The sequence below is a fragment of the Tupaia chinensis genome, unplaced genomic scaffold (assembly GCF_000334495.1).
Source record: "Tupaia chinensis unplaced genomic scaffold, TupChi_1.0 Scaffold000568_1, whole genome shotgun sequence".
Taxonomy (NCBI): Eukaryota; Metazoa; Chordata; class Mammalia; order Scandentia; family Tupaiidae; genus Tupaia; species Tupaia belangeri.
In genome coordinates, this window is record NW_006160082.1 from 1,939,042 (window position 1) to 1,966,334 (window position 27,293).

Sequence of the window (27,293 nt, forward strand, 5' to 3'; positions counted from 1 at the left end):
TTCCTTGATCTGCCAATCTTTAATTCTGAGATCTGTGTAGCGCTCAAACAGTTGTAAGCATCAAACCTAACCTACATACTCAGTTTCCCTGGCTTCCTGATGGGAAGGCTGCTTGGGGACTTCACCCCAGGGAATGAATCTCCGGGGTAATTAGATAGCTGTTCAAGGGCCCTGGGTCCTAATTGGAGTACTGAACCTTTGGAGAAGTGATTCAAGTTTGAGTTCTGCCTTCCTGCTTGATTAGAAATGAAAAGTTAGCGTTTGGTAATTTTACCTTCTGAGTTGTGCTCTTTTTTTCACTTTCGTGTTATTTAAGTGAAGGACTCTTTTAATGAGGCTCATGTGTTAACTCAACGGACCTATGAAGGCTACTTTATAATTTTTCCTTCCAAATTGCCCTATTTGTATAATTTTGGGAAATCGTGTGCCTTCTTTGCAATGAAGGCCAAATAGTCCCCCAAACCAGGTCGAGTTTCTTAAAGATTTTCAAATGAAGAGGCCCTCTGTGAATGAAGCATGCCAAGTGGGGTGTTTGAAAGTGTGGGGTCACTATCACCTTTGATTAGAAGACATCACCACAGCCTCCAAGAGACACCCTCCGGGCCCCAGCAAAGAACTCACTTGACTGTGTGTATAGACAACTTGGAGCTCAAGGCTAACTTAAACCAAGAGTCACGTTCACACCTCTTTTGTGAACTAAAATCACTTGCCTGTTTGAATGGGCTCAGTTTATTTATTTGTTCTTCCTATTTTTACGTCAGAGATAATCTGATGGTTCTGGCACCTCCGTCAAATGTACTCCTGGGCTGGTCGGGACTTGGTGTGCCGCTAATATTTTCACAGAACTTTTCCAACAATCCTTACAACCTCTCTTAAACAAACAAATAGTTATATCCATCCCAAAACAACCGACACACAATTCTGAGTGATTTTTCAGATGCCGTTTACAATGATTGGCCCAAGGCCTATCCTAACATCATGTACTATAGAAGCGACTGTAAATTCTTTGAAGAAGAAGAAAGATAAATTCCAGGGCAGATTTCCTTCTGTTTTCCTTCAAATGTTTGGCTCCAATTCAGCAATTAGTTTTTCTGATTTATGGAGAGCATCAAAGCACCTTTTCTTAGGTGACATTACTGGAGCGTCTGGCTTTCTGGGTGTCACATAAGAACCTTTGCTGTGGCATGAGATCACAACAAAAACAAACCAAACAGCTGGCAAAAGAGAGTTCTTATATCCAAGACCGAGTTATGCATGAGGCTCTAAAAGTAGAGTGCACCCCAAGATGGGCAGATAGCTAGCGGAAAAGAAGGCGTTCAGTCTGAAGGTAACCAGGCTTTGATTGCACAAGTGCATTGTGGGTATCTGCTGTATATGGAGTACTGAGCACCTGGAGACGCACTGTACAGGGCTAGAATGGTCTCCCAGATAAAGACTCGCCCTTAGGAATGAATGCTAGTCTAGAAGCCCTAGAGAAAGAACTGTGTGAAGTAGTAGCTGGCACGGTACCCTACCCCACACCCCTGTGGGAAATGACACGGGCTCTGTGACTTCCACTCAAGGGACAACACTGCAGGGAACTGGGTGTGGTACCCTTTTGGGGAGAGTGGGGGGTTAGATGGCTTGCTAAGGCATGGTGGTGGGGCAAGTGTTGATGGGGCAGGTTGGACCAAGGAAGGGAGGATCGAAACATCAGAACCTACTTCTGCTTCTGTGTTTTTGACTGGAGTCCCACGAAGAGGATCTCAATAGAGTAGAAGACTGAAAAATAAAGATTAGCCCAGAAAGACCCACAGCTCTGGAGCCCCATAGTACAGCGGGGTGCCCCCACGGAAAGGATGTTTTCCCTTAACTCACCATCATAGCATTTGCTTTGTAAGGAATCAGCTCTTTTGCCTTGTGCTGCAATGAAAATATTTCTACAGTGCTTGGTAAGTAAATGGAGTCTTAAAGCTTAAACCTCTGCCCCAGGCAAGGAACCAAAGGATGTCATTGTGCATAACTTCAAAGGCTGATAAGATGTTTAAGGTCTCTGCTCTCTGAAAGAGTTTCTTTCTTTCAAGGCCAGCCAGGAACATTTGTGTATGCACTGCGCCATTATTCCAACGAGAAGTAGAAGACCACGTCTTCACTGCGTCTGTGGAGACACGAGTTTGTGTGTCCCTACCCTGCAGGGTATTCTTTCTCTCTGTCCCTAACTATGCTCCGATTGTGTTAAGGATGATGGATGTCTGGTAAGTGCGATATTAAAAGCAGTACCTTAGAAGTCAAAGAAAAGTCATCTCAATCATACTATTTCTATATTTCCACGAGCTGTCATACAGGGACCCAGAAGTTCGTTTCTTCGTTCTTTCTTTCTTTCTTTCTTTCTTTCTTTCTTTCTTTCTTTCTTTCTTTCTTTCTTTCTTTCTTTCTTTCTTTCTTTCTTTGCTATAGGATGCATACACTCACCAGAAAGAGAGAGACAGGGAGACAGAAAGTGAGAAATCACCCCCCACGGGGGATGGCCACGCTGCAATCCCTTCTCCTCCATTCTCTTCTGGGGATCTTGGGCACGCATGCACACACGCCTGGCGTGAGTTTAAACCACTGGGTCCGGTATTTCTTTCTTTCTTTCTTTCTTTCTTTCTTTCTTTCTTTCTTTCTTTCTTTCTTTCTTTGCTATAGGATGCATACACTCACCAGAAAGAGAGAGACAGGGAGACAGAAAGTGAGAAATCACCCCCCACGGGGGATGGCCACGCTGCAATCCCTTCTCCTCCATTCTCTTCTGGGGATCTTGGGCACGCATGCACACACGCCTGGCGTGAGTTTAAACCACTGGGTCCGGTATTCGAACCACGGTCGACTACATGGGAGTCCAGTGACATAGCCATTATGCCAACTGCTGGTCCCGACCCAGAAGTTCTTGACTTTTGTGGTTTTGTTGTTGTTGTTTTTTGATTAACACTGGTGCCTGGTATGATACGAGCTGGTGAAGAATAAGAGGACTGCTTTCTTTCCCTCTCTGGTCATCCTTGCTTAAGGTCTCTTGGTGACGAGTCACACAGGTATTGTAGTATAGGATCTGCTGTTTGTCAAAAACACCTCCCTCTCTCTCACCAGTTTTCTCCCTGTAATACAAAACATGCTGGTTTCTTTCTGTCACGAGAAGACAGTTTGGCTCAGCAGACACCCTCTTCCACCTGTGAAAGAATGGGTGGAAGATTTTCAGTAAACTGTCTTGGAATCACCTCCATGAAGGTTTGCTGCTGACGGCACATTCTTTGACTCAGAGCGTCCACCAGTGTGACAGGTTTGCTATCCATTTTCAGTTTGAAAGAGAAGCCCTGAACAGTTGGGTCTGGTAAGGCCTGAGAGTGGACGGGATTTGTCAACCTGAGAGAGATGGACTTGGATGGTCAAGAAGAGCGAGGGGCCTCCTTCACGTCTCCTAGTGAGGTGCTTGGAACTGATAGGCACTCAGTAATGCCTGGGGTCACTAGTGACAGTTTAATCCAGGCACCAGTGATGGCTTGTAGTTCCCTTGTCCTTCACCTGCATTCCTGGCCCTGGGGATAGAGACTGAACACTCTTGTCCTGCCTTGATGCTGCTGTGCAGAACTGTGGCTTGCGGGCATCACGTGACTGCCTTCCATAGGAGCATTAGCCAGCCTGCCAGAAAAAAATGTAACGTGAATGAAGACTTGGGGACCTCATAGGCTGAAGCTCCCATCCTTGCATTCCAGACTGAGGCCCCCAGGCAGACTGGAGAGAGCTTAATACAAGCGCATTTGTAACACTCTGGTTCCATCCAGATCAAAGGCCAGGCGCCAGCTTGGGTTGCAGCTTCGAAAATGAGGACTGGACCCCGGAAGTGAGCCTGTGTGACTTGGCCATGGCTTGAATCCGAAAAGAAATACCAGTTCTGTTATGGATGTTTGAACCATCAGATGGAGACTTTGAAGTCTCTTTACCTATAATAAATGAGATTCAATTCTTCCTTCGCTCTGCCTCCACCTTGGGCTAGTTTGCAATGTGGAGTTTCTAAGGTGTCACTGCTGTGAGGGCTGTTGGGAAGGACAAAGTGAAGGCACAGGGCTGGCGGGTGCTGGGTGCTGGAGCCCAGGAGGGCCCTGCTCAGGGGACGGCTCTTTGGGGACATTTCAGACATCACCGTGACTGGGATTGCTAGAGGTTAAGAGGAATCTTGTTTGTTTTCTTCAAATGGAATACGGACATGCTGGTGTTTTTGTAGTCTGAACTGCCTTTTTTCAGACTTTTAGATCTTATGGTTTAGTAACATTTCAAAACTTTTTTGTTTGTTTTGCACATAAGGACTTTATGATTATTGTTCATGGGCCACCTGCTGGTGTGTTGGTTAAGGTGGCTAGATCCCACGTGGCTGCCTGAACGTTTCGAGTCCCAGACTCAGTGGCTTGAAAGATACTGGGCATGTGTGCATGTGTGCATGTGTGCATGTGTGCATGTGTGCCCCAAATCCTGAGAGAATGGGGGAGAGAGGAGTGCAGCGTGGCCACCCCCACAGGGGGAACTTTCTCACATTCCCTTTCTGTCTCTCTCTGGTGAGCACATGTATTCTATAGCAGATTTTTAAAACTTACTCTTCATTATCACTACACCTTCATAAAACAAAGGAAGGGTCTTGAGAACAAACCAGAAAAAATCCATAAATGACCCAGCCCTAGAACACAGCATAGCAGTGCCGGGCTAGATGTCACACGACGACCACAGGGTCCGATGCCCAGCCTGACCCACCTGAAGCACACCGGGCATCTGTGTATTTATCCAACTTCTCGATGAACTGGAGGGCACACGAAGGAATGAGCAGACTCCGTTGAGGCTGCTTCTCCCTCATCTGTGCTTGCCCATGTGCTAACATGAGTGAAATAAATTAAAACTAATCTTTAAGAATTAAATTTTAGAACAAAGAGCAGTCTCTTAAATGTAATAAATGTATCATTATAAAAAAACTTAATACATCATCCTAATAGTTCTCATTTCTCATTTTGAAAACTTCGTCGCTGACTAACACTGGGCTGTGAACAGGTGGTTTGAAAGCTACTGTGTTAGGCTGTGTCGATTATGTAATGTGCATCTAGATACACCTGTGTACATCTCTAGGAAAAGAGACATCATAATTATTATGGCAGTCACTTACATTTACATTAGGCTTTTAATTATAGAATACTTTTAAATACATTATTCCATCTAATCAGTTAGTGTATGGCTTTGAAACGTAAATTAGTCTTAATAGCCTAAGCTAATAGAATTAAGGATAGAAACAAAGTTTATTGTTTAAACTGTTCCTGTCCTGGAGTCCGATATGAATAATTTTTGAAATTACTTACTGTCTCAGGATGGTAGGTTGGTATGGTGGTTAAGGATGCTGGACTCCCATATGGCTGACCACGGTTTGAGTCCTGGATCTGGCGACTTGCTTTCTTATTTTCCCTCTCTCTCTTGCTCTATCCCTCGCTGGTCAAATGAAAATAAATAAATAAAGTTAAATAAAATAATTCTTTAAAAAAAGAAAAAAAAAGAAATTGCATACGGCCCTGCTTTTTCCTTGTCTTTGTGATTCTGCTCCCAGAGCAGAAGTAAATAAAGAGAGAATACCGGGATGACATTCCCACATCTTTATTTATTTATTTATTTATTTGCAGTCATTCGTACACATCTTTATTTATTTATTTATTTGCAGTCATTCACTGTACATCAATACGGTCTACAAAATGAGATTTTCCCTCCAGTATATGTTATATATTGGCTCAGTCAAGGATATTACCATACATGTTATCATCAACAAATAATTTTCTATTTCTTGTTTCTTATATTTTGCCCCTCCCTTGATTCCCTACCTCTCACTCTCTGCCAACTCCCTCCTTCTCCTGTACTGTCTGTTATGTACAGTTGTTTTCCATGCCCTTTTTTTTTTCACATTTTATTGATTCACTAAAGATCTTAATTAATTTAAAGACTTTGGTAAGCACAGCTGATATACACATATTTAGGAACGGACGTCTGACTTTAGGCATACACCTCAGTGAATAAAGGGAAGATTCTATAAAGTAGCACCTTGCTGGGGCTATATGGACGTCTGACTTTAGGCATACACTTCAATTAATAAAGGGAAGATACTATAAAGTAGCACCTTGCTGGGGCTATATAGCTTACTACAGTCACTAAATAGGTATTAATAGGTATTTTATAATGCATTTTTTTAATTTATAAAATTTTAGTTTTAATAGATCAAAATCAAAACATGTTAAGAGAAATTTGTTTAAAACTTAAAGCCAGGAAAAAGGTTAGAATTCAGTTCACATAGTAGGTAGATAAACCTATCAGCAGCTCAAGAGAAGACAAAAATCCTTAAATAGGGAAATCAAAGCATCGAAGAAAATCAGTAATATTTTAGTCTAAAGTAAAAAAACAAAACAAAACAAAACAAAAAAACCCAGAATATTTCACTAGTCCAGACTCATGTAATTAATCTCTCTTCTATTGAATTTACAGTGTTACTGTGGTCTGATCTTTCCATTCAAACTCTGGAAATTAACATTCAACTCCAGACTTGTTCTACTGTTAGGCTGGCCAGTCTCTTGGTTGTTTCTTGTACTCTTATTTGTGTGTGTCCGACATTAGTTTTCCAGGTATAGCACTCCCTTCAGCACTTCTTGGAGAGCTGCTCTGGTGTTGGTAAATTCTTTCAGGTTTCATTTATCTGAAAATGTTTTTGTCTTTTTTTCCCATATGAAAGATAATCTTGCTGGGTATAGTATTCTTGGTTGAAATTGTTTTTCACTTAATACTTGAATACATTTTCCCATCCCTTCCTTGCTTACATTCCAATGAGAGGTCTGATGTTAGCCTTATGGGATATCCTTTGAAAATAACTTGATGTTTTTCTCTTGCCAATTTTAGTATCTTGTCTCTGTCTGTGGTTTTGGTCAATCTGGATGATGTGCCTTGGGGAAGACTTCCTTGGGTTGATTGTATGTGGGGTCCTTTGTATTTCTTGGGTCTGGTTGAGTGCCTCTCTAAGTTCGAAATGTTTTCTTCCAGGATTTCATGAAATAGATCATCAATGCCCTTTTTATTATTTTATTTATTTATTTTTTTGGACAGGTTTTTTGCTATAAGGCACGTGTACTCACCAGAAAGACAGAGAGACGGAGAGACAGAAAGTGAGAAATCACCCCCCAGGGGGGGATGGCCATGCTGCAGTCCCTTCTCTTTCATTCTCCTCTCAGGATCTTGAGTACGCACGCACACACTCCCAGCATGAGTTTAAGCCACCGGGTCCGGGACTTGAACCGTGGTCGACTACATGGGAGTCCAGCAACATAGCCATTATGCTAACTGCTGGTCCCATCAATGTCCTTATTAGCTTCTTCACCTTCTGAGATACGGATGATACATATGTTTGGGCATTTAATGGTATCTAGTATTACTTGTATATTATTTTCATTTTTTTGTTGTTTTGGTTATTTTCTCAGTCTTTGCTGAATTTCTCTAGCTCAGAGGTTCTATCTCCTATGTCTGAGATTCGATCTTCTGCATGATCTAATCTGCTTTTGATATTTTCAATGGAAATTTTGATTTACTGTATTACAGCCTTCATCTCTAACAATTCCATTTGGTTCTTTTTTATGACGTGGATCTCTTTTTTCATATTGTGCAAGAACTTCCTCACCTCCTGGAACTCAGTGTCTCTTTTCTCCTGCATCTTCTGGAGTTCGTTGTCTCTATTCTCTTGCATCTCTGTTAGCTTTTGTCACTATGAATATTTAAAATTCTTTATCTGACATTTCCATGAGCTCCCTTGTATTCTTTGTGGAGGAAGACCAGTTATTCTTTTCCTTTAGAGGAGAGATATTTTCTTGGTTTCTCATATTTCTTGTGCCTCTGCAGTGGTTTCTGGTCATCTGATGGATTATTTGTCTTAGCTTATTTTTTTGGAATTAAATCTGAGCAATCAGAGGAATGCAGAAAGAGGTGACCTGCAATCTGTAAATAGTACCGTTTTTCTCCCTTTGCAGAGCTGATTCAATGAAAATTGAGGATTGATCTGACCCTAAAAGTATGTAGATACTACACTACTGAGTGCCTGGACCTGTCTAGAAAATTAGTGTGTAGAGGCTGAGCAGAAAAGTGAGAAAGGTAAAAAGAAAAGGAAAAGAAATAGAAAACCACCAAAGAGGAAACAAACAAACAAACAAATAAAACAAGATGAAAATAATAATGAAAAGAGAAGAAAATTTTTTTCATCAAAAAATGAAAACCGCACCACACCCTTGTGTAGTCTGCAAAGGAGGCTGCACGAACTCAAGTATAGATGGCTGCTGCTTGGCTTATCTTATGGGGGCGGGGGGAAGGTGAGAATGAGAAAGACAAAAGAGCAATGTAGAGCTAAATTTAAAAATTAAAAAAAATTAAAAAAAAAATAGAGAGGGACCAACAGTTAGCATAATGGCTATGGACTCCCATGTAATTGACTGTGGTTTGAGTCCCGGACCCGGTGGCTTAAACTCATGCTGGGCGCATGTGTGTGTGTGCCCAAGATCTCGAGAGGAGAATGGAGGAGAAGGGATTGCGGCGTGGCCATCCCTCCTGGGGGGTGGTTTCTCGAGAGAGAGAGAGAGAGAGAGAGAGAGAGAGAAATAGAAAGCGACAGAGAGAGTAAGTAGGGAGCTCTATCCTGACTCCTGGCTAGACCATGGAGCAGGAGGGTGAAGTCTGGGCAGAGGGTCTTCGGGGGTTGAAATTCCTGAGTGCGGATTCAAATATAGATGGAACTCAAATTTAGATGGCTGCTGATTGGCTTCTCCTGACTCCTGGCTAGACCGGGGAGCAGGAGGGTGAAGTCTGGGCAGGGGTCTTCGGGGGTTGACATCTGACATGCACATCTTTATGACCACACATGCAGCCTACCTGCCACATGCATCTATGACTTTTTTCCTGAATAATACACAGAACACGTGTCTGACAAACCTAAGTACATATGCGGGAGATCATAAGGAAATTATGTGAACTACTGTCTGAGAAAACCTCAGGAATATGTAGGACAGGGACTAAGGGCAGGAGAGAGAGCAGACCGCAGTAAGCAGGCGAAAGAAAAGTTTCACTCTAAGTGCATAGGGGAGTTTCCTGTCTCAAACGTGTATTTAAAACACAGGTAGTGGGACCAGCAGTTAGTATAATGGCTATGTCGCTGAACTCCCATATAGTCGACCGTGGTTCGAGTCCTGGACCTAGTGGCTTAAACTCACGCCAGGCGCATGTGCGTGCGTGCCCAAGATCCCAAGAGGAGAATGGAGGAGAAGGGACTGCAGTGTGGCCATCCCCCCTGGGGGGTGATTTCTCGCTTTCGATCTCTCTGTCTCTCTCTGTCTTTCTGGTGAGCTCACACACCCTGTAGCAAAAACCACTTAAAAACAAAACAAAACAAAACGAAACAAAACACGGGTGGTCACAGCAGCGCTGCGGTAACACAGCACCTGGTGAAGCAGGACCCGTACGTGAGAGACCAGGGTGTGTGTCACAAGGTCTCCTGTACGTGACAGGTGTGCTTGTACACGCCCGTAGTGCATGCTGGCAGGGCTGGGGTGGTTTGCAGTGTAAAGGCCCTGTTGGGAGAGACTCTCTCATTCTGGTTCTCCCTCATGGAAGAAGTAAATAGACTTAAAAACAGAAAATGTGGGCTAGCAGGTGGCATGGTTGTTAAGGCGCTGGACTCCCACATGACCGCCCACAATTCCAGTTCCGGACCTGGCAGCTTGCTCTCTCACTTTCCCCCTCTCTCTCTCTGGTGACCATGTGTGCCCTGTAGCAAATTTTAAGTAATAATAATAATGATAAATAAAATTAAGTAAATAATTCTTCTAAAAAAAACCCACACACACACATGTATATAAAGGGACTTTATAAAGTTTGTGGAAGGGACCAGTGGACTGTGTAATGGTTACATCATTGGACTCCCACATAGTCGACCCTGGTTCAAGTCCCAGACCTGGCGACTTAAAACTTACACCGGGCACGTGCCCTAAATCCCAAGAGAAAAATGGAGGAGAAGGGATTGTGGTTTGGCCATTGCTCTTGGGGGGTGATTTCTTGCTTTCTGTCCCTCTGTTTATCTCTGTCTCTCTGGTGAGTCCATGTGACCTATAACAAAAACCTCTCAAAAAAAAAAAAAGTTAATGAAAAAATTGACTTTAAGTACGAGTTTATATTGGTGCCAAAATGTTTAAAAGTTCATGCGTAGATTTTCCAATAACAGTATTTCTGTGAACTTTTTGAAGACCCCTTGTATATTTGACTTCAACTCAAGTGCTCTATCATGAATAGCCGAACATAGGTGTGTTTGCTTTCGAATGTTCTTTGTGTGCAAGATAGTGAAGTAGTATTCCCTCTGCCACTTCTTCTGCTAATGACTTTCTCTTGGAGGTTAAAGGCTAGCTCCCGAAGTTTCCTAAAGAAGAGAGTATTCTGACTTGCAAGGATTTCTCTGAAGCAGAATCTATTGCAAGGCTACTAGCCGAGTTGCTAAATTGCCCACCTTATTTTGAAGACAATCCAGCTAGAACATCAATTAGACATTAATTAATTAATCCATCAATTAATTCAGGCAGCGATCACTCAACAGATACTTATTCAGTGAGTCGTTCATATCAGCCTTGTTGCTGGGCAGTGGGGATACAACCGAGCCGAAGATAGAAATTGTTTCCACCCATGCAGCGCTCACAGACTCCTGGGAGACAGACTAGGAAATCAAATAATTAATTGCAAATAATGATGAATCTGGGTAGGAAACCAGTTGGGTGCTGTGCACAGTAAACCTGAGAGAAGAAATCTTGCAAACTCCTCAGGCAAAAAAACCACTCATTTGGTAAGCAACAACTAGCAATAGATAATTGTATGTTTATGTCTATGTATGCATGTATAAATATATATATATGTGTGTAAATACACACACACACACACACATATATATGAAAAAGGCAAAGATTATACAGTAAATGTGGACTGGTTTCATAACGTAAAAACATCTTTTAAAGAAAGAAAGCCACTGGGGAAAAAAAATCAGTAACTTAATTTTTTCATGACCTCTACGGAGGGAATCATTTCTCTGCAAAACTACTATTGGCTCTTGGGTCATAGGGAAAGGCATGACATATTTTTCTATGCAAACATGCACCATGACTTTTCCAATGACCCGGTAGATTATTACAGAGAGCAAAGGGTGCTTCAGTAGTAAAAGTGAAACCGATTGGCTGGCTCAACATTGGTACCACTCTTCTTTCTGAGTCTCAGAGCTCACCATGTGACCAGATGTCCCAGGTCATCCGTAACTGAAACAATTTTTAGGGGTACATTTACATGACATCTTGTTCTCCCCCGATGAAAAAGAAAATGCTCTAACGTTGACTGAGCATCTGCTTTGTGAATAAGGGCCTGTGCTTGTACATACCCGGTAGCAGATACCTGGCAGAAGACAGGATAGTTCGATGCAAAGAATATAAAGTAGAAAAGGTTTTGGGCAGAGGCAAAAGCTCTAGGTTACAAGGAAGAGTGATTTGAGGACTGGTGGGCCTCTGCAAAGGATTTCTGGTGGGGTGGCGTTTGGACTAGACCCCAAAGGGTAGGCGGGCATTAGACCTGTGGAGATTGGCAGTGCCCTGCACCTGCTCAGCCACCTCTGCGAGCCCAAGGGAATACCCATTAAGCCTCCTTTTCATATTAAAACTAACAACTGTTTGTTTCCTGAGGGCGTATGTCTAGTTAGGGAGCAGTAATAATGTATCAGTTTCCATCAAGTTGCATTTTATCATCATAATGGTTTCAGAAGAGGCTGCTTTTAGCTCCTGCAGTGCATTTTAATGTGTTGCAAGAAACATGAAAACGGACTAAAGACTAATGGATCTGTAATGGATGAGGAGCTGGCGAGGCCACAAATGGGACATGCCATGGCTAGAACACAAAAGTGCTCCTCTTGAAGTCATATGCATTGTCTGTAGTCGAAGGGGCCAAAGGGCACAAGCTGGTCATGCCTGCCCCCAGAAGCTGTACAGGCAGAATTGTCCGTCTCTGCGGTCTGGTTGCCTTTGCCATAGTCTCTCCTCTGGTGGCCCTGGACCCAGTAATGATCACAGGTTCAGGGTTACAGGTACAGAGGAAGTGCCCTGTTAATGCAAGTGTGTGCAGTTTTCTGAAGAGGCTCTTACCAAAGGAGATGACACATTGTGAATGCTCTAAAGGATGTTTTTCTCAAAGAGAAGGAGAAGTTCGAGATCAAGCATGAGTGTATTTGATGACATTCGGAGTCCTGGCAGGTAGGGTCTGCTTCCTACTGGCACCCTGGGAAAGGACAGGCATGGCATTTGAGCTGTCAGCCCCAACCATTCAGAGTCTAGGCAGCTCAGTCAGTAGTATATCTTAGAGGCAGTTTTCAGAAATGAACACAATAAATGCCACACTAACCTTTCGAGGAAGCACTTAGTTGGTGAGAAGTAGTCATATCACTTTATGTCCTAATAGCAGATTTCTCCAAATGAGCCCTGACCCATCTTACATTTTTTCTGTAACTCCTGTAGCATAAGGATGGGACCTCAAAGCCCCAGAGCTTGTTGACTATTGACAGTATCCTCAGATGTTTGCTGAAGAAGGTGTAGCCAGAGAAGTACACCTCAGAGAGTACCACGCATACAGATGCATTTGAATTCTGACCCGCTCATTACTCTGAGGCTCCATCTTTCTTTTTTCCCCCCTACAGGTCGTGTGTGCTCACCAGAGAGAGAGAGGGAGGGAGGGAGAGAAAAAGAGAAGTCACCTCCCAGGGGAGATGACCATGTCAGTCCCTTCTCCTCCATTCTCCTCTGGGGATTTTGGACACACATACATGCTCCTGGAATGATTTTTAAGTTGCTAGGTTCAAGATTTGAACTATGCAGCCAGCCATGTGGGATTCAGAGCCTTAACCTCCATGCCACCTGCTGGCCCAAGGCTTCATCTTTATAACACTAGCCATCCTCACCCCCAAAATAATACTTATTTAATGTGTGTGTGTGGGTGTATAAAAGAAATTATATATCTAATTATAAATAATACAAATATACAAATGCATAATATATAAAGTATATAAATATATATGAAAATAGGTAAATATATATTTTTTTTAATTTGCCAGAGGGCACGTGCACATGTTGGGGGGAAAGAGAGAGAGAGGGGAGAGAGAAGGAAAGTGAGAAAGTGAGGATCGTCCATGGGGGATGGTCATGCGGTCATCCCTTTTTTTCTCTCTCCTTTCGGGATTTTGGGGATGTATGCACATGCACCTGGCATGTTTTTCAAGCTGCAGGATCGGTACTTGAACAGTGGAATCAGCCATGTGGGATCCAGCCACCTTCACACATCATGTAACCACCTGGGCCTCAGAATATATATTTAAAAATTTATTTCTTCTGTGAGTCAGAGAGCCAGAGCCAGAGCCAGGAAGACAGTGCATCTCTCCAGTCCAGCTTCATTCAGTCCTGAATCAAAGGCCCTCACGAGCCTGGTGTACTCAGGGAGGTCTCCTGACGTGAGCCTGGCACCTTTCCATGTGGGTGAACCTCGAAGAGCATCGCATTTTACATTTTAGTGCTGCTTCACAGGTTGCCCCCTCCCCATATATTCTACGATACTGTTTTTATTCCCTTGCTTTTGAATATTCTGGTCATAAAACAAAGTCACTTCTATGCTAGAGTGCATAAGGAATTTATCACCCAGGAGAATGAACTTAGTGAACCCTAGTATTGCCGATAAGTTAGTCTTTAGCTGAGTTTTGGGGTATTTTCTGCCTTTCCCTGATTTCCTGAATTTGGAAGTGAACGCATTACAGTACATTTTGATTCGGTTTTAATCCATCAAAATCAAGTTAGTTGTAAGTGATGGAAGAGCTTACTTTGTGTAGTCCGGGCTGCCTGGAGACATCAGCCACATGCCAAAAGCTTGCTCGTTGCCCGGCAACCTTGCCGGAGGAATAGATTTTCTGCCACTGGCTCCCTTTTTAGTCGAGGCGGAATCTATTAACACTACTATTCTAGCCCAGAGAACCGGGGCTGGAGTTTAGCTGCAAAGAATGGTGGGGTTTGATTTTTTGCTTTTGTTTTTGTTTTTGCACTAACCCCGCACTGTGTTTCTGGCTCCTAAACCTTACTGCTAATTTCATTGACTCCTACATAGAGACTTAAGAGTTGGTTAATATTACTTAACACTGTCCAGGCTAAAGAGGTTCGTGTGTTGCCTCCGTGGCCCCTGCAGGAACTCGCTGTTAGATTTCTGTAGAAAGTACCATACAGGAAATGGGCATGGATCCTGAGCATCCCAGATGAATACGGAGCAGACCAGAATGACCTCATTTGGCCCCAAACTTTCCAAAGTTCTCACCAGGTGTGCTTCACTTGTGCTTCGCAGAGGCAAATGTATCTGGCGAGTGAGGCTGTGATTTCTTTAAGTATGCACGGTCCAGCTCTGATTGAAAAGCGTCTGTGTACTCCTTCCTCTTATCTTTCAATCAAAGAATGTCTTTTCTCCTTTTGTAGCTAAATACTTCACCGACAGGATTGATGGTTTCCTTCTACCAGGGGAGTTTGTATCGCTGTCAGCCCCTTGTTTTGCTTGTGCTCTTAATGTAATAGCTTTGGGTTGTGGCTGGGGAAGAAGATGCCTAAACCCAGAGTCAGGTGGCTCGAGTTATTTGCCGCTGCTGCAATGCAATTTTAATAATGGATTGTATCAGCTAAATGTGTTTCCTTACCCCTTTGTAAAACAAAGGAAGGTCTCAGTGCATTAACCCCTCCATGGCAGGAAGAATCAACATCTTCAAGAATGCCATTTCATTCCATGGCACTTGCATCTCACATTAGGACTCTCCTGCACAGGTTTCAGAAATTCTCTGGGTAAGAGAGGAGGGGGTCACTCCTTTTTAGTAAGTGGGCACTAGCTACCTCATCATCTCACTCCTTTCCAGGGCCGAATGTGGAAGGAAAAGTGCAGTTTGTGACTTGGTAGAGAAATGAACTCACTTGACAAAACCGTTACTCACCCAATAAAACACCCTTGCAATGCATTTATTTATCCCGATCATTGTGAACTTAATTTTGATAAGTCAGGTATTTGGGATTGTATTTTCTCACGTAATCTTAGACTATGATACAGGGAATCTTGGAGGTTGTAGTTCAGACTCCCAGTGTTAGAAATTAGGAAATGTAAGAAGTGCAAAAGTTTGCTCAAGGATGCATAACTGGCTCGAGAGTGACAGAGCAGGGATCAGAATCCCAGCCCATTAGCCCTTAGTCATGGCCACCCAAACACAGTGTGAAATGAACCAGGGAAGGCAAACCACTGACTTCCACAGCTCTGATTCCATTCATATATCCAACAACTATGTAACGTCCACGGCTATGTATGTGTGCTGGTTCTGGGTCGTCATGTATGTGTGTAGGTCATGGGTTAGGCCCCTGGGGAGAGGCAAGATCTTTCCCCGGATGAAGTTATGGTTGAGAGGTGGGAGAACGCCTCAGTCAACACTGAAGTAAGAGAATTAAAAGCTGTGATCGGTACATAGAAGGCGAACGCAGGAATATTAGTGACACATAACAAGGATCGTCTGCGAAAGCACAGGTGTTCACTCGGGGCATGCCTGCATTTTCACCAACAGCATAGATGTTGGATAAACTGAACCATCTGAAAGTGAATCACTATTACACATGAGGTTGTCTCACGACAGAGAGATCTACTTAGGGAGATACCAGGTTTCCAATGACAGTGTGCAAAATCTAAGGAATCTCAGAACTCTTCCAATTCTCTGTGACTCAGCTTCTTTGTTCGTTCGTTCATTCATTCAGTTTCCTCATGTTGCAAACGCTTATTAGACATTTCCTATTTATTATTGAAAATCTCTGTACAACAAAAATATTTCTAAGTTCCAGCCTGACTCATATCAAGGAATAGTTCATTCAAACTTCTGTTAGTAGCAGTCCTTGGACATTTTATTCTAACAAGTTGATTTTTTTTTTTAACTCGTTTTTTTTTTTTTTTTAACAATTTTTTTTTTTTTTTTACTTGTTTTTTTTTTTTTTTTTGGAGAGGTTTTTGCTATAGGACGTGTGCGCTCGCCAGAAAGACAGAGAAAGACAGAGAGATAGAAAGCGAGAAATCACCCCCCAGGGGGGATGGTCACGCCTCACTCCCTTCTCCTCCATTCCCCTCTCGGGATCTTGAGCACGCACAGACACGCGCCCAGCGTGAGTTTAAGCCATCGGGTCCAAGACTCAAACCGTGGTCCACTACATGGGAGTTCAGCGACATAGCCATTACACCAATTACTGGTCCCAACAAACTTGATTGTTAGAGTCCTATAGCTCATTCTTTTTGCTAACTGGTTCCTTTAGGTACCCAGGCAACTTTACATGTATATTTACTTTAATGTAATATATATTTTAATTGTCAGAGGGCATGTGCTTTTGACAGGGAGAGACAGAGAGAGAGAGAAGGACATCCCCCCCCCCTGGGGGGGCATCACCATGCCACAGTCACCTCTCCTCCATTTCTCCATCCTGTTGGGATTTGGGGCACACGTGCACACACACCCTAGCACGTGTTTTAAAACCGCAACAGTTGAAATTCAAACTGTAGTTGGGTATGTGGGATTTGGCATCCTTAACCGCTGGCTATGGGGCCAGCCTAATGTGTTTATTTTTTGATGTGTACTATGAAACTCTTGTGTGAGGATTTGCTGTGGTTTTATATCTGTATTAACTAAATCTTTTAAGGGGTAGTGGTAGAAACTGATTTACTTGGCTAGGTGAAGCATCTGTTTTCAAGGTCCTGATCAAGCCCCACACCCCATGGTCACTTGTCCCTGGCCTTCGCTGCATCTCTCTGTGTGCTCAGAGCTGTCCTGGATCCCCAAATCAGCTGTAATGGTATGGATAGTCCCTTTTCTTCTACTGCCATGCAGCAGACACCAAGGGGAAGAAGGAGCTGGGTAAGAAAACAACAAAAAGTCTTTATTCTGCTGTTCTTTGCATTTTCTTTGTTCTCTTGATACATGGTGATATCTGGGTATCAGATTTCATAGAAAAGTAGAAACAGCTGAGGACACTGTTTCTGTAATTTCATTTTAAATCATTTCCTTGAAAACGTGGCTTGAGATGAGTTTTCTTCCTCTGTGTGTGTGTGTGTGCGTGCGTGTGTGTTTCCCACAAGAAGACACAGATCCAGTGGATTAACCCTAATGGTCTTTTCACTGTCACTCTGCAACATAGTGGCTCCTGAGTATTGCAGGTTGATTCTGTCCTAAGTGCTCTGTTCTATGATTTGACTTGCACTTCCTTTAAAAAAATTATTTATTTAATTCCATTTGTTATTATTTTTTAATTTGACCAGAGAGAGACAGAGAGAGAAAGAGAAAAAGGGAAAGCAAGAAAGCAAGCCACCAGGCCTGGGACTCAAACCTATGGTCAGCCATGTGGGAATCCAGCGCCTTTAACCTCCACACCACCTGTTGGCCCCCTGACTTGCAATTCTTAATAAACATTGCCACTTACCCTGAGGTGTAGGTAATATCATTGCCATTTGACTGATGTGGATTGTGTTTATATGATTTTCAAGTCCCCCTACTGCTGAAAGTGTAGCTTTGATTTCTCCATTATAGGCATCCCTCTTTTTTTCTTTTAAATTGTGATAAAGTTCTTAAAATAAGAAGAGGGGACAAAGGGATGATTGTTGTACCATTTCCATCAGGCTAGTATTTTCTGCTTTCTTCAGAAGACTGATCAGCAAGATGTTTCTAAAATAAATAAAGAAAGAAGAGTCTTGCATTAAATGAATTTTCACAGAACTGTACATTGTACCGCCCCCAACCCCCTTCTAGGAGGTTCTGAATTTGTCTTAGCATACTAAGGAGTCTGAAGTGTCTTTCAACCCCCCTAAAAAATTTTATTTCAATTTTAAAATTAAAATTTTACTTTTATTGCATTTCCCCAAATTTCCATTTGATCACAAAACCTTTTTTTCTCCTATTGCCTTTAAAGCATAACTTGAGAAAGGCTTGAAAGACAAAGTGAGGAATTTGATGCATTTTTTTTCTTTTTTTAAAAATAATTATTTGTTTTAATTTTTATTTATTCATTCATTGATATTTTTAATTTGACCAGAGAGAGAGACAGAGGGTGAGAGTGAGAGAGAGAGGAAGTGAGAAAGCAAGCCACCAGATTCAGGACTCGAACCCCGGTCGGCCATGTGGGAGTGTCCAGCATCTTAACCACCACGCCACCTGCTGGTCCCTCCACTGAATATTTTTTTAAAAAAGAGGGCCAGCTGTGAGGGAACCAGCAGTTAGTGTAATGGCTATGTCGATGGACTCCCACGTAGTCAACCACAGTTCGTGTCCCGGACCCGGTGGCTTAAAACTCACGCCGGGCACGTGTGCGTGCGTGCCCAAGATCCCGAGAGGAGAATGGAGGAGAAGGGATTGCGGCGTGACCATCCCCCCTGGGGGGTGATTTCTCGCTTTCTGTCTCTATGTCTCTGTCTGTCTGGCGAGCGCACGCGCCCTACAGTGAAAATCTCTCCAAAAAAAAAAAAAAAGAGGGCCAGCTGTGTGGCATAGTGGTTAAGGCTGCTAGATCCCCCATGGCTGGTTGTGCAGTTCAAGTCCAGGACCCAGCAGCTTGAGAAACACAGCAGGTGTGTGTATGAGCACATGCACCCTCTAGCAAAAAAAAAAAAAGAGGAAACAAAGTGTTCTTAGGGCTCCAAAGGTGGCAGCCTCTTGCTTTACTCTGCCTCCCTGTTAAAACTCTCTTTTTATTTTTTACCCAGACTTCTCCAAGACAAGAAATGTGAGTCCGCGCTTCCCTCTCTCCTCTCTGAGACTAACGTTTTGCTTATCATGACTAGATTTTTTATCATCTGTGCACTTCTCCTCCTAACTCGGTATGTTAAACCCCTAGAGGGGGGACTGGTTTTAACAACTTGGTGACCTTGTCGTGTCCACAGTAATTTCTTAGAAAATACATAAATAGGGACCAGCAGGTGGCACAGTGCTTGAGGTGCTGGTCTCCCGCACGGCTAACCATGGTTTGAGGTCCGGACCTGGTGGCTTGCTTTCTCACTTTATGTCTCTCTTCTCTTCTCTCTCATCTCTCTCTGGTGAGGATATGCACCCTATAGCAAATTTAATAATAATAATAAATAGTTTAAAAAAGAAAATACATAAATAAACTGTGTTTTGAATACAAGAACAACTGTATTACATGGACCTGTTTTTTTTGAGTTGACTCTAGCCGAGTGCACAACCCCCTCTTTGGATGACAGTGAGGAATTGGAGGTGCTGCAGTAACTCATTTATATCACTAGGGTTCCATTTGGAAAATGATACCTCCTGGTGTCTAATTTAATTAGTAATTGTGTTTTTGGTTCCAATTGAAAACCTCTGAAGAAAGGATTGTAATAAACTGCGGTTTATGGTATTATTATTGTTATCCTAATTATATTTACTATTGTGACAGTTTTCAATTAAGACACTTTTCAAGAAGGAACTTGTCAATGTTATTTAATAAGCTTTTCTCCTGTTCCTCCCTCACCTTGCATGCATTCCAAGTCCAGTGTTAGGTAGGAACCCTCTTGCAGATATGTAAATCGATGTACGTGATTTTGTTCTTAGTTTACTTTTTAACACATGGCCCAAGGTTGCATGTCAAGTCTATTCTGGATCCAGAGGTTGAGTCACCAGTCTTTCTGAGATGTCACCTCCACTTGGAAAAGTCAATGGGAAACCAAGAGATGGCCTGAGATGTTGGCAGGTGCGGGGTGTGCCTGGTCCCTGCCACGTACTTGATAGATGACTTCAGACAATCCATTCATTCACTCATTCATCAGGCATTTCATGGAACCCACTAGGTGTTCAGTCCTAGGCTACGTGTGGGGACACCAAAGATGAAGAAGACATTGTCTCTGTTCTCATAGAACTTCCTGTTTCCAGTGTGGAGTCAGCGCATAAACCAGCTCCTTCCTGGAAATGCCATGGTGCTGTGTCAGCAGTGTGACCAGGCAGAGTACCCTCCCACCAGGGGGAGGAGCAACACTGTCTTGGCACTGTGCAAGGCCCCAGTGGCAGAATTACTGTGGGTAGAGTTTTGGGGTAGGAGATATCATCATGGTATTAAGCCAGGATGGGGAGTCTGGACTTCATGCTTCTTCGTAATTTCCTGGTGATGAAAGCCACTGCACAATTTCAAACAGGGAGCAGCCCGGTCATCTTTGTGCTTTGGAACGACCTATGTGGAGACTGACGTGACTTACTCTTTGAGAGCCTCATTTTTTCTCACTGTGTAAGACAGATACAGATATGAATGCTCTCTAACTTCTGATTATTTGATTTAGAAGTTTTTTGACTTTATGATGGTGCTAAAGTGATAAGTATTCAGTAGAATCCGTACTGTGAATTAGTAGTCGAAATGCGTTTTCAACCTAGGATACTTTCAATTTGTGATAGGTTTATCAGGACCTCGTTGGAAGTCAAGGAACATCCATAATACCTACTCTTATTGCTCATAGGTGTGTTGGGAGTGCACTGGTCTCTTTAGAATGCAGTTAGGGCTGTAGGGGTGGTCCAGCTGTGGTGTGGTGTTCTGAGATGCTGAGGCCACGTGGGCAGGCCTGGTTGGCATTCCGACCCTGTGCACTCACCCTGTGGGGGTAAGATCTTATAATGGGAACCCCATTGAGAGTGCCTATTTTTCTCTCTCTGTCTCTCATGGAAATAAATAAATAAACTTAAAAAAATGGTCAAAAATGCAATTAGAATAGCTAATGTGCATTTCCTACTTTCTAACACTTTAATCCTCTTAGGAACCCCATGAAGGTCATTATTGCTATAGTTTTATTTTGTCAGAGGGCACATATGCTTGCCAGAGAGCAACAGAGAGAGAGAAAGGAGAGAGCACCCCTCCCTCCACCCCATGGGACATGGTCATGTCCTAATCACTTCTTCGTTTCTCCATCCTGTTGGGACTTGGGGTACATACTAACTAGTGTGTTTATCAAGCCAGGCGTCTGGCACTTGAACTCTGCAGTCACCCATGTGGGACCTGGATTCCTCAACCACCAGGCCATGAGCTGGCCCCCTCTTACTGCATTTTTATAGTTACAGAGTCTAAATAGCTGATCAAAAGATACACTGCTAGGACTAATAGCATGGCAAGAATTTGAACCCATGTCTACCAGATTCCAGAGCCCCCCGTGCTCATAGCTACTATGCAGTGCTGTTAAGATGCTGGCAAGTCTGGGACCAGCAGTTACTGTAAGGGCTATGTTGCTGGACTCCCATGTAGTCGACTGCGGTTCATGTCCCGGACCCGGTGACTTAAAACTCACACCGGGCGCGTGTGCATGCATGCCCAAGATCCTGAGGAGAACGGAGGAGAAGGGATTGTGGTATGGCCATCCCCTCTGGGGGGTGATTTCTCGCTTTCTGTCTCTGTGTCACTCTCTGTCTGTCTGGCGAGCGCACGCTCCCTATAGCAAAAACTTCTCCCCCCCACCCCCCACCCCCCCAAAAAAAAGATGCTGGCAAGTCTTTTTATTGGCTTCTCATTTCTTACCTGAAACATCTTGGCTGGTGACTGCATTTTGTCTCCAGTGACCTTAGCAAAAAGTGTTGCTATATTAGAAAGACTCAAGTTCAGTTTTTAATGTACCATTATTTACAACAACTTCTTCTTCATCTTTAATAATGTGGTCTTTTATCATTAAATAGAACCACATTTATGGAGTAGAGTATGTGACTGAAATTCTTTTGTACTAACTGGGTGTTACAGGCAATGTATGTTTCTATGGGCATGTCTATAAATCTTCCTTCCAATGTTAGCAGAAAATCAATCGTGACTCTGACTCCATCCTTTTGGTGCGTTCCTTTGAAGATCCACAGTATGAATAGGTAAAAGTAAAGCAGAAGAGGATGTAAGGAGATGTCTTAGAGCAAGAAAAAGGTCTTGAATGGGGTAGGCTGGTTAAGAGAAGTTGCCAAAGAGAACAGACAAAGATAGGGAGGAAGGATTGTCTAACTCATCAAGTTCTGTTTGTTGAAAAGACAGTCTGGATGGCCAGAAGATGGTGTGGTGGTTAAGGCACTGGACTCTTATAGAGCAGATTGCAGTTCTAGTCCCAGACCCAGTGACTTGAAAATTATACTGGGTGGGGTCAGCAGGTGGCATGGTGGTTTAGGGCACTGGACTCTCACATGGCTGACTGGTTCGAGTCCTAGACCTGGTGGCTTGCTATCTTGCTTTTCCCTCCCTTTCTCTCTCACACTGCCCCTCTCTGATCAAATTAAAGTAAATATATAAATAAATAAAGTTAAATAAAATAATTCTTCAAAAAATCATATTGGGCGCATGTGTGTGCATGCTGAAAATCTGGAGAAAAGAGTGGAGGAGAGTAGATTGTGGCAGGGGCCATCGTCTTGGGGGGTGTTTCTCGCTTTTCCTCTTTCTATCTCTCTGGCAAGTGCCCATATTCTATGGTAGAAACCTTTAAAAAAAAAAACAGTATGGGAAATATTTTCTTTGGTAGAAAGTTTATTCATTGTATTTTCTCTGGGCTGGGTCACTGCAGGGTGAACAATGGCTGCATTATCTGTCAACTATGATTGGATGTCTTTAAGTGTTGCTGCTTGAAGATTCAGGAGGCTCAAGCATAATAATTAAAATATAATGCTGTTTCATGTCTTGACCTGTGTGCAGTGTGCCAAGAAATCGTCCTGCAAAATGCCAGGGTTACACATTGTGTGGCCGGGGAGGAACATTTTGATCAACCTTCAGCCGCTCATAAAAAATAAACACTGCCATGTTCTATGGACCACTTCTTAAAGATATTTTGGAACAGATTACCAGCTGAAATTTTACCTTAACTCTAAAAAAAAAAAAGAAGAAAAGAAAAGCCGTGTTTTACTTAAAACATTAGGCATGTCATGCCAGAGTAAAATAATGGAATCACAGAGAGAAATGCTCCATTGAGATAAAACAGCTGTCCTTTATAGTCAGTGCTCAGGAATAATTCGTCTGCTGTTTGTAGGTTATGCTTTAATGGGAAGAAGTTTTAAGGGAATGAAAAAGAATTTCTTTATTAAATGGAAGAGCATTGCAAAAAATATAAAATAGTATCCTCAGTTGAAGCAAATTCTGGGATGTGTGTGAACATATATCTCCCAAGTCTCTGCTGCCTGGCATGGAGGAAGAATGGACCTAAGAGAGGATGAGAGAGAGAGAGAGATCTGACCCCATGGTGCTGGTCTGAGGGTTAGTGGGTGTCACTGCCTGCCCCGTGGTTCTCAGACGAGGATGCCTATTGGAATCACTTGGCGCACTTGGAAGAACAGTGATGCCTAGTTTCACACTCAGAAATTCCTACCTAGTTGGTCGGGGATGTAGGCTAGGCAGGGGGATTTTTCAAAGCTCCCCAGGGGGTTCTGATGCACAGCAAAATTTGAGAACCACTGGCCTAGAAGAGGACTAATTTCATTTTCTTGACATGTTCTTTGCAGCTAGAGTGGTTTGCTGTAGGTGCCTAGGTTGGAGGAGTCATCTGGTATGCTCTGGAAGTTTCCAGAGCAGAAGCCTTCAAAGCTCTTGATTGACTCTGGTTTGGTAGGTCCAGAGCAGAAGCCTTCAAAGCTCTTGACTGACTCTGGTTTGATAGCTTCCCTTCTTTAAGGGCTAAAAAGTAAATTCCAGTGATTCTTTGACAAATGAGCCTTGGGAACCAGCAGTTAGCATAATGGCTATGTCGCTAGACTCCCACGTAGTCGACCGTGGTTCGCGTCCCGGACCCGGTGGCTTAAAACTCACGCTGGGCGCGTGTGCGTACATGCCCAAGATCCCGAGAGGAGAATGGAGGAGAAGGGATTGCGGCGTGACCATCTCCTCTAGGGGGGTGATTTCTCGCTTTCTGTCTCTATGTTTCTCTCTGTCTGTCTGGCGAGTGCACGCGCCCTATAGCGAAAATCTCTCCAAAAAATGAGCCTTGCGGTTTTTTCCCATCACAGAGCAAGCTTAAGTATATTCTATCTGAATTCCATAGTGGGAAAAAAACAGAAAATAAAACAAAACAGAACAAAACACCACTACGACCTCATCCACATACAGGCAAAATTCCAAGTAAGGGGATGATGAGTGAGATGATACTTACCAAGGTATCTTGAGGAATATGTGTCTTGACCCTAATTTGCTCCCATTAAAACAAACAAACAAACAAAAAAAAACTGAAGGAAAGGATAATAAAAATGTTCTTGATTTATATTTAAAAAAATAATTTTACATATTTATTTACTTGGTTTCCATTTAGGATCCTTTTTATTTATAATTTAAGTATTTTCTTATTTTTCCTCTTTTTTATGTTCAATCACTGTTTATCTTTACAACATAGAAAATGAATTTTCTCAGCATGAATATACATGTACTAATATGTTAGTGCAGTCAAAGATACTACCATATACAGGGAACCAGCAGTTAGCATAATGGCTATGTCGCTGGACTCCCACATAGTCGACCGCGGTTCGCATCCTGGACCCGGTGGCTTAAAACTCATGCCGGGCGCGTGTGTGTGCGTGCCCAAGATCCTAAGAGGAGAATGGAGGAGAAGGGATTGCGGCGTGACCATCCCCCCTGGGGGGTGATTTCTCGCTTTCTGTCTCTATGTCTCTCTCTGTCTGTCTGGCAAGCGCACACGCCCTATAGCAAAAATCTCTCCAAAAAAAAAAAAAAAAAGATACTACCATATACATTGTTATCAACAGATAATTTCCCATTTTTGTGTCCACGGAATGTTCTGCTTCTTTTCCAGAAAAAGAAAGAGTTGCATTCTTGATTATGGGTCAGAACCACATATCCTGCTTAAAGGAGAACTCTTAAGTTTAGATTTTCAGGGACCAGACAGTATGGTATGACATGAATGAGCAGAAATATGGCTTTTAGTCAATACTTTGCTAATATTAAGCTTTGATCTTTAATCACTCACTTAACTTTTACAGGACTGATTTTTCTCAGTCTGAAAATCAGGGTTAGCACTAGCCCCTCTACTGTCCTCTCCAATATGTGATTTAATTTAATAAAGGATTTTTTTTTTTTAATGAGAGCATATAGGGGAAGAGAGAGAGAAAAAGTATTTTTGACAGAACTCGCATTTTGAGATCCTCTAGTCTCAGCCTCCCAGTTAGCAAGAAGGACCACAGGACTACTCTTATTTGGCCAGGAACCGAACCTGGGCCTCCATGCAGCACCAGCCATAGCATAGCAGTGGCCCTCTTTCTTCCCCAGTTGATGAGTTACCTTGGGGTGATTTAGAATGGATATCCTCACCTCAACACCAGCCTCCATGAAAGGGCCAAGCTGAACCATGGAGGAGGCTTGTGAGGAGGTTCAAAGGGCCAGAAATAAAATCAAGAAGACAGAAGGTTTAATAAGGCAGGTGTACAGGCCAGCAGGTGGTCAGGGTGCTGGATCCCACATGGCTGACAGTCCTGGACCTGACAACTTGGAAAATACACTGAGCATGTGTGTGAGTATGCCCAAAATCCTGAGAGGAGAATGGAGAAGGAACTGCAGGATGCCATCCTCACACGCACCCTATAGTACAAACTAGAAAAACAGAAAAGGGGTGTGTGTATGCAGGTGGATTCAAGAGGCTAAGCTGTGCTTCTCAGACTGAATGTGCCCACAAATCTCCTAGAAATACTCTGGAAATACGTATTCTGATTCAGCAGGTCCAGGGCGGGGCCCAAGAGTCTGTTTCTGACAAAGAGCATTTCCAGGTGATGCTAGAAACGCTAGGCCGTGGATCACACTTTGAAAGGCAGTGTAGAGGGTCTGTTCGTGTTAATGATTGTCCCAGGGCAGCTGGACGAGAACAAGGGCAAAAGAGGGCAGGTACCTAGCAGCTACCCAGATAGCTTTCCTCTGTGCAGGATACAAATGAAACTAAAACACCATTGTCATTGTTTGGCTTTATGTGGCCCCAAGCAACTTGGTGTGATCAGTGCCTATTTATGTGCTCAACTGCCCTTTTTATAGACACTAATTTTTATATACTTCTCATTTTCTGCTGACCTGTGGGGGAGCTTGAGCATAAAATTTTAGTTTTTCCCTATCAACTTCTCCCCATTTTTATTGAGTGCTTGCATGTCAGCCTCCTACCTTTCTTTGTGACTTAATTTAATGTATCTCTCGAGTCTTTGTTACCTACATAGCTATACCGTTGTTCCCTATGTGTATAGCTATATAGATTCTTTTATCTGGTGCTTACAATAGTGGTTTTTGAAAAAGAAAAAGTCTCTAGCTAAGTGGCAAAATTATCCAAAGTAGACATTGGGTTGACCTCGTCCTCGGTGGTGGATCCTTGGACATGTTGGTTAAGCCTGGGGTGAAATCAACTCGCCAATACACTTGTAAAATAAGATCCTCTAATTATAGAGTTTACCCAACTGATAGGTTTTTGTTTTGCCACTATGAATCAGTGACTGTGTTTTTTTTTTTAAATCATTTTGTAGTGTTCTCACACATTATTTAAGGTTTGTAAAGTTTAAGAATAGATGTAGTTTTATGCATTGCAATTTAAACAGAGTTTGGAGAAGAAGAGGGTTTTAAAAAATATGATTGTGACATGTTTATTATAAACATGTGAAAATGGAGCCTGTGATTATGCTGGTGGTATATATATTGTACCTTGTCAACAAGAAAGCTTTTATGTTTGTGTATTTAATGTAGTATTTTCTTTCTTCACACACACAAAAAAATTAAAACTGATGATGTCTCTTGGAAGACTTAAACACATTCTGGTTTAAAATAGTGCTTCATAACTAGGCTTGTTCCTGAAGTTTCCATGGCTTTCTCTTAGAACTGCAGACCTTTTGAAAAATGGAGCTGTTTATCGCGAACTGTGTTCAGTTATTCCTCATTCTTCAAGCCACTGGTTCTTGAATGTTAGTGTGGGTTAGAATCATCTGGAAGGCTTTAAAAAAATTAATCAATTAATTTTGGGACAAGCAGTTAGCGTAATGGCTATGTCGCTGGACTCCCACGTAGTCGACCACGGTTCGAGTCACGGACCTGGTGGCTTAAACTCACGCCGGGCGCGTGTGCATGCGTGCCCAAGATCCCGTGAGAGGAGAATGGAGGAGAAGGGATTGCGGCGTGGCCATCCCCTCTAGGGGGTGATTTCTCACTTTCTATCTCTCTGTCTCTCTGTCTGGC

General features: G+C 42.8%; 1 protein-coding gene across 1 annotated transcript in view; it reads left to right on the forward strand.

Moving 5' to 3' along the window:
• The window catches only part of FOXN3 (forkhead box N3), a 525,097-nt gene that overhangs the window by 67,061 nt on the left and 430,743 nt on the right, over positions 1-27,293 (forward strand). The window lies entirely within an intron of this gene.